This window comes from Chrysochloris asiatica, unplaced genomic scaffold (genome assembly GCF_000296735.1).
Source record: "Chrysochloris asiatica unplaced genomic scaffold, ChrAsi1.0 scaffold00001, whole genome shotgun sequence".
NCBI lineage: Eukaryota > Metazoa > Chordata > Mammalia > Afrosoricida > Chrysochloridae > Chrysochloris > Chrysochloris asiatica.
Window position 1 is genome coordinate 33449713 of NW_006408519.1, and position 7051 is coordinate 33456763.

Sequence of the window (7051 nt, forward strand, 5' to 3'; positions counted from 1 at the left end):
CACGAGGGTGAGTAAGAAACCTAAATTTTGTTTTATCACTCAAATGAAATTGAAGAGAACGAAACAATTAGAAATGTTGGATTATGCGAAGCTATTGTATAATTTTGGAGTCCTGGTGTGTTTCTGTGAGTTAATGTGCCACACTGCAAAGTCATTTGAACCAAAAGGTCAGCACTTTAAGCTCACCACTTGCTCCTTGAAAACCCTATACAGGATCGCTATGGGTTGGAATTGACTCAACGGCAGTTAACAACAACAACTGTACAATTTACAAGGACCTTTAGTCCTTCAAAACCTGCAAAATCTTTACATACACAGAAGAACTGACAGTTCCTCAATGAACCAGAAGAAAATTTCTGGAAAATTTCATCAAAAAGCAAAGTAAAGATGGGGAACCAATTGTTGAGTATCAAGAAGAGTGGCTGGACAAGGCTTAGAACAGTGCTATGGTGTGTACAAGCTCTTCAATGGCACGGTTCTGAAAGCCGTGTAAGATGGAGGTGTCAAGCTCCTAAAAGAAAGATGAGAGAAATTCTTCCACTGTTATCTGCAAACACTGAATTTGCAGTCATGTGACCGACTAGATATTTTTGGTGGAATCAACTTCTTCCCGTTGGATAAAATGACTTATCTCAAAATCCATTGTTTTATTAATAGAATGGAGGAGAGCTTGAACATAGTCAAACACACTGCCTTTCTCTACAACGATCAGCTCATCTGGAGCGCATTAGAGCAAGATGATAAACACAAACACCTCACCATCTCTCTCTTCCTGAGGCACACTGAACCTGAGTTGGTGGGAAGGGATTCTCCAGTGAGGGCAGACATGCCAGGAAATCTTCAACACTACAGAAGATTTCGTACTGGACCCTTGAGCCTTATGATCCCAAAGCAAAATGCAGATTATCTAAAATTTCTGTCAATACAGATGACACCTAAGAAGAGCTCCATTTAAGTGTGTATATGGCAGTAGGTGCAGCTGCATGCTTCATGATCGACGCTTCCAAACAGCCTACCTTGGAATTTTGTCCAAGACTGGACAGCCTCGTTGGACCTCAGCTCACAGTGCTGGTATCTGACATTTGTGAGCAGTTTAACGTCAACAAAAGGAAATCTGGGTCTGAAAAAGAACCCCAGTTTAAATTTATCTACTTCAACCACATGAATTTAGCGAAAGGTGAAAAATGTACAATTCACATGAGGAAAACACCCAGTGTGTCACTTACATCTGTACATCCGGATCTCATGAAGATTCTAGACATCAACAATGATTTCAGGAGAATGGATGAAGATGAAGAAATCATTGTGAAGGTGAGGAGTGATAATTAGGTTGTTGGGAAAAAGTCTGATCAGCAGGAGCTCTATGTTATTTTAAACCAAAAAAAATGTAAACCTGATTGAAGTAAACGAAGAAGTCAAGAAGCTTTATGCAACAAAGTTGAATAGTATATTTTTCTTGGATTGACTGAGACGCAGGTCCCTGGAAAGAATGCTAACTCAGCCAACCTTTGGTTTACCATTGCCAGCTAAGCGTCCTCTTTGGTGACTAGATCAAAGACAAGAGTAAAGCAATACTTGCTTGGAAGAACCCGATTTCTAGTCAGTCTCAACTGAGGCTCCTGGAGATTTTTAGATTTTAAATATTTATGTGGAATTCAAGGTAGCCTGCGCTATCTCTTACCATCCCATCCTTTTGACATTATGTGAATATTTTACTGGAAAATAAGGATAAATTTGTTAAAGTTTTTTAAAAATCTGAAAAAAAATATATAGCCAGGTTTTTTAAGAAGCAAAGATGACATGACTTCAACTTGCATACTTTGGACATGTAATCAGGAATAATCAATCTCTAGAAAAAGGACAGCATGGTTGGTGAAGTGGAGGGTCAGCAAAAACGAGGGGGACCCTCACTAAGAGGAATCAACACGACAGTGACAAGAATACACTCAAACCTACCATTCATTATGAAGATGGCGCCAGACTGGGCAATGCTTAAAGTCACCAGTAGTTGGCGCTCACCTCACAGCAGCTAACAACAAAGGAGGTGTTTTCTAACAACTGGTTTGTTTTGTTGCTGTTAGATGCTATCAAACCTGCTCTGACTCATAGCAACGCTACGTACAACAGAATGAAACACTGCCAGTACAGCACCATCCATCCTCACCATCCATACATCTGGGCAAATAACTATAGGCTGAATATGAGTCCTCTCCAACATGAGTTTGCATTTCTAGGGGAATTTATTCTGTGCATGGTACTGTGGTTAACCACTTTCTTAAGCAATTGCACCTTATCTTCACACCTTTAGACAGCATAGGAAGGTGCTACTTTCAGGCCCCTTTTTTGAGATGAGGAAACTGCATCTACAAAAGTTCATGAGAGGTAGGGCAGTTATCTGAAGTCCAGCAGACAGGTGGCAGTACCTGATTCTTTGTCACATGTGGGAAGAAGGAAATCCTAGGCAATGATGCAAAACTCAAGTTGAGACCCTGGCTAGGAGTGCTGAATTGTAGCACTGCTCAAATGAGGAGAAGAAACGCTAGCCGGCATGATCATCCTTGGGTAGGAATGACCCTAAGTCATTTATTCTACTTGCCCTTTACAAACAGAATTCAGTGCTAACACCAAGGGAATCTACCTAAAGGGAAGCCCGAGGTCCTTCACACTCTTCTGATTCATGCAAGGTTGAAACTGAGTCCAAATAAAAACAAAAACCCTTTGCCAACGGGCTCCTGTCTTCCCCTAGGTCTCTGTCACCCTCTTGGTTGGGTTCCATTTCTTGCTCTCATCAATGCACCTTTCGCGGTAGTGTAGGGGCCACTGAAGAAGCTCTAAGTGTCCTTTTCCACAGCTCCAATCTTTCAGCAGTGCAGCAGACATATGAAGAGAAGACTTTGGGAAAGAGTACGACTGCAACTACAACCTAATGACATTAGGGCGTGGAAAGAATCCAGATAACTGTGGATCGGTTTGTAGGTTGCCTGTTAAGCACTCAGTGGAGTTTTAGCAAGTCATGGCTCCGTCTGTTAAATGAGGACCCAAGTGGCAACCTCCCAGGTTATGCTCAGGATGAAATGAAAGGTTCATGCAAGGTCATGAGCAAGGACTGACACATAGTATGCGCTCAGTAAACATTTTATTTTCCCCTTTGCTAAAGCTCAATTTCCAAACCATTAAAGGATGGGCATAATTTTACCTTAAAGAGAGGGGCCAAAGCTCAAATGTGACACCTGTGTAATGTGCTTTGGAAAGGCATCATATTATAAATGAGCCCTAATACTTTTGGAGGTGACCAAGGTGGCCAGAACACCCTCTTGCCCTTAGCCCTATCCCACAGTTGAATGAGTCCCACTGTCTATTACTCTGAAGTTACTTCTGACTGTTTAATCTGACTTAACCAACAGGTTCACAACTCTGCAAGCATGTTTAGTCTTGGAACATGATTCCTATTTCTAATGTGCCTATATTTTCATATAACAGAAGTAAATCATGCAGAGTCCTGTGTGGCACTGTAGGGTAAGCACTGAAAGACTGGCAGTTCAAAGTCACCAGCTGCTCCTTGGAACCAGGGTCACTATGAGTCATGCCTGCTCTTGACAGCACTTGACGATAGTGACAACAAACGCAGTCATCTTCATCACTGGTATATCTGAACCCTTTGCTGCCGCCACTGTGCCAATCTACCTTTTTGAGGTTTTCTTAGTTACCTCATGCTGCTATAATAGAAATATCACAAGTCAGTGGCTTTAATAAACAAGAATTTTATTTTCTCTCGGTTGTTTTTTTTTTTTTTTTGGTTGTTGTTGTTGTTATTTTCTCACAGTTTGTTGTTGTTGTTAAGTACCATCTAGTAGGTTCTGAGTCAACATGACCCTGTAGGAGATTTCCAAGGAGTGGCTGGTGGGTTTGAACCACCAACCTTGAGGCTAGTAGTCCAGTTCTTATCCTGAATTCTGGGTCTGAATTCTGGGTACCCGTTCTAGGGGAAGGCTCTCTCTCTCACTATGTCAGATCTGGGGGAATAATCTTGTCTCTTATCAGTTTTTGTTCCTCGGGTCCTTTTCATTCTTCATGTGACATGACAGCTCTCTTCCCCATTTTAGCTTATTTCCTTCCGCTTAATCTAGTCAATTTATATCTTGAAGGAGATTGGGTTAAGACACACCCTCAACTGATATGACTAAACTAACATAATAAAGAAAACCCTGTTTCCAATTGGGATTACCTCCACAAGTATAGGGCTTAGAATTTACAACACATATTTTGGGGGGATACAATTTAATCCATAAGTGTCTTCCTCTTTTTTGTTGACCCTCCACTTTACCAAGCATGATATCCTTCTCCAGGGACTTGTCCCTCCTGATCACATGCCAGAAGTAAGCAAGAAATAACTGGTCGGGACATTCTCATGGACTTCTAGACCCCATAAAGGGTCGTGATGTGCAGTATGAGAAACATCGTTCTAGCCCAGGATTCTACTTGACGTGGTGGCCACGAGACAGCCATCTCTCGCATTATGTGTTCTCATCTCCAAATAGTGAGAAGCCTTCACAATTAGGTGATTTCATCTATCAGAACCGCACACAGCTCAAGACCTGGCATGTAGAAGATCGTATGCGCACCCATCTCCTCTCATGCCCTTCTTCCTCGTGTCTGTTTGACTTTTTAGCCTTGAATACAGCACCTGAGGACCTGAGCGTGCACTTAATTCCTCCTCCCTCTTTCTGGTGCTTCCTTCCCCCTGAACTTTGCCTGACTCCCTACTTCCTCAAAGAAGCCTCCCAGTCAGAATAACTCTCTGGGGACTGTGTTTTAAATCGTCATTTCAGTCTCTGGGTAGCATTTCTCGGAATACTTTCTCGTGGATTTGTTTTACGATTGTGTTCCCACTAGAATTAATAACACTCATGAGAACTGAATCGCCTTCTGTCCCCTTCACAGCTCTGATGTTGTTTCTGTTGTTAAGTGTTTACTCATAGCCACCCGATGTACAAACAAAAAATGAAACACTGCCCAGTCCTGTGCCAACCTCACAATTGTCAAGTTTGAGCTCACTGTTGCTGCCACTGAGTCAATCCATCTTCTTGAGGGTCTTTCCCTGGTTCACAGCCTCCTTCTTCCTAGTCTGTCTTAGTCTGGAAGTTCCACTGAAACCTGACCACCTTAAGTGACCTGCTGGTATTTAAAATACCCGTTGTGTAGCTTCCAAAATCACAGCAACACACAAGCCACCACAGTACAACAAACTGACAGATAAATGGTGTATAGCTCTGACTGTTGTTGGTAAGTGCCGTCGAGTCAGTTCCAACCCACAGCGACCCTATATAGGGTTTCCAAAGAGCAGCTGTTGAGCTTGAACTGGTGACCTTGCAGGTCAAAGGGCTTTGCAGTCTGGTGCATTAACCCACAGCATCACACCTGGACTCCAACTAATGCATAAAACAATGTCTGATGCAAAGAAGGTACTTAAAAATGCTAATTACATAAAGGAGTTGACTAGAGAATAATAGTAAGTGAGTTGGCCAGCGTCTAATGTGCAGATGGGAGTCCTGGTGTGGCGCTGTAGGATCAGCATTGGGCTGCTAACCACAAGGTCAGCAGTTCAAATCCACCAGCTGCTCCTTGGCAACCCTACCCAGGGTCACCCTGAGTCGGAACCGAGTCGACGGCACTTAACAACAATTGCAGCAGATGCAGGTTTTCATGTGTCCTGTAAAACTTGCAAAATCAGATTGGTCATCAACTCAACACTGTTTTATAATCCCAGGAGTGAGAAGGTAGCAGGCTGGATGGACATGTAATTATTATTGTATGGTACTGAGTTGGTTTTTGATTCCTAGTGACCCTATGTCTCCATAGGGTGTTCCAGGCTATAACCCTAGGATGAACCCTAGTGGTGCAGTGATTCAACACTTGGCTATGAACCAAAAGGTCAGTATTCCAAATTCACCAGCTGCTCTATGCAAAAAAAAAAAAAAAAAAAATGTGGTGTTTTCCGCAAAGATTACAACCTCAGAAATCCTACTCTGTCCTATTTTGTTGTTGTTGTTGTTTAAAAGTGATTTCTAGTCCGTTCCAACTCATAGCAAGCCTGTATAGGGTTTCCACGGAGCAGCTAGCAGAACCACCGACCTTGTGGTTAGCAGTCTTGATCTTATCCTATAGTGTCACATCAGGACCCCACTGTGTCCTATGAGGTCACTATACGTCAGAATCAACTAAATGGCAACAGATTTGGGTTTTTTTGGTTTTTCATTTACACGAACAGATTGATTAGGTCTTTCTCTCACAGAGCTGTTGGATGTATTTGAACTGCCAACCTCCTGATTAGCAACCAAGAGCTTAACTGTTGGGCTATGGGTGAACATGCAGGGCTACTGGGTAGACCAGGGCTACTGGGTGGACATGTAGCAGGTACAAACCTCAGCTCCTGCACTCAGATGATCAAGAACTATCACCGGCGTGATTTCTTTTAAACAAGTGAATTCACAAGCCACGCCCTCAGTTTCCAAGAAGGAAGAAACGGAAAATGCAATCTTTCTCGGTGCTTCCTCCATCCTACCCTGTGGACCTTGGGACGTCTTCGGGACTGACAGCCCTATTTCTCCGTCTTAGGGGACTAGGAGACCTTGGGCAAGGACACCCTGTAGCTAGCCTCTGGTTTTCAGGTCAGTGCAGAGCATTTCTGGGAATTAAACCAGTAGGACAGATGAAACGAGCTACACTGTACACTGTTGTTGTTATTAAGTGACTTCAAGTCTGTATACGGTTCCCAAAGCTTTTTAAAATCTTCTGAGGAGCAGAAAGTCTCATCTTTCTCCTGTGGAGTGACTGGCAGGCTCAAACCATGGGCCTCATGGTTCACAGATCAGTTCTGCTTGTTCGGAACCACTGCGCTCTCAAGTCTCTGTTGAGAACTTGCTATGTCTTTGATTCCATGTTGTTGTTGTTGTTAAGTGCCATCAAGTCGGTTCTGACCCACAGCGCCCCTGTAGAGGGTTTCCAAGGAGCGCGGGTGAGCTTGAACCACCAACCTTGCAGTTCAAATCGA

The 7051-nt window shown here is 43.1% G+C and overlaps 1 pseudogene; it reads left to right on the forward strand.

Moving 5' to 3' along the window:
* Positions 1-30: 30 nt before the first annotated feature.
* On the forward strand, positions 31-1465 carry LOC102824371 (annotated as a pseudogene).
* Positions 1466-7051: the final 5586 nt, after the last annotated feature.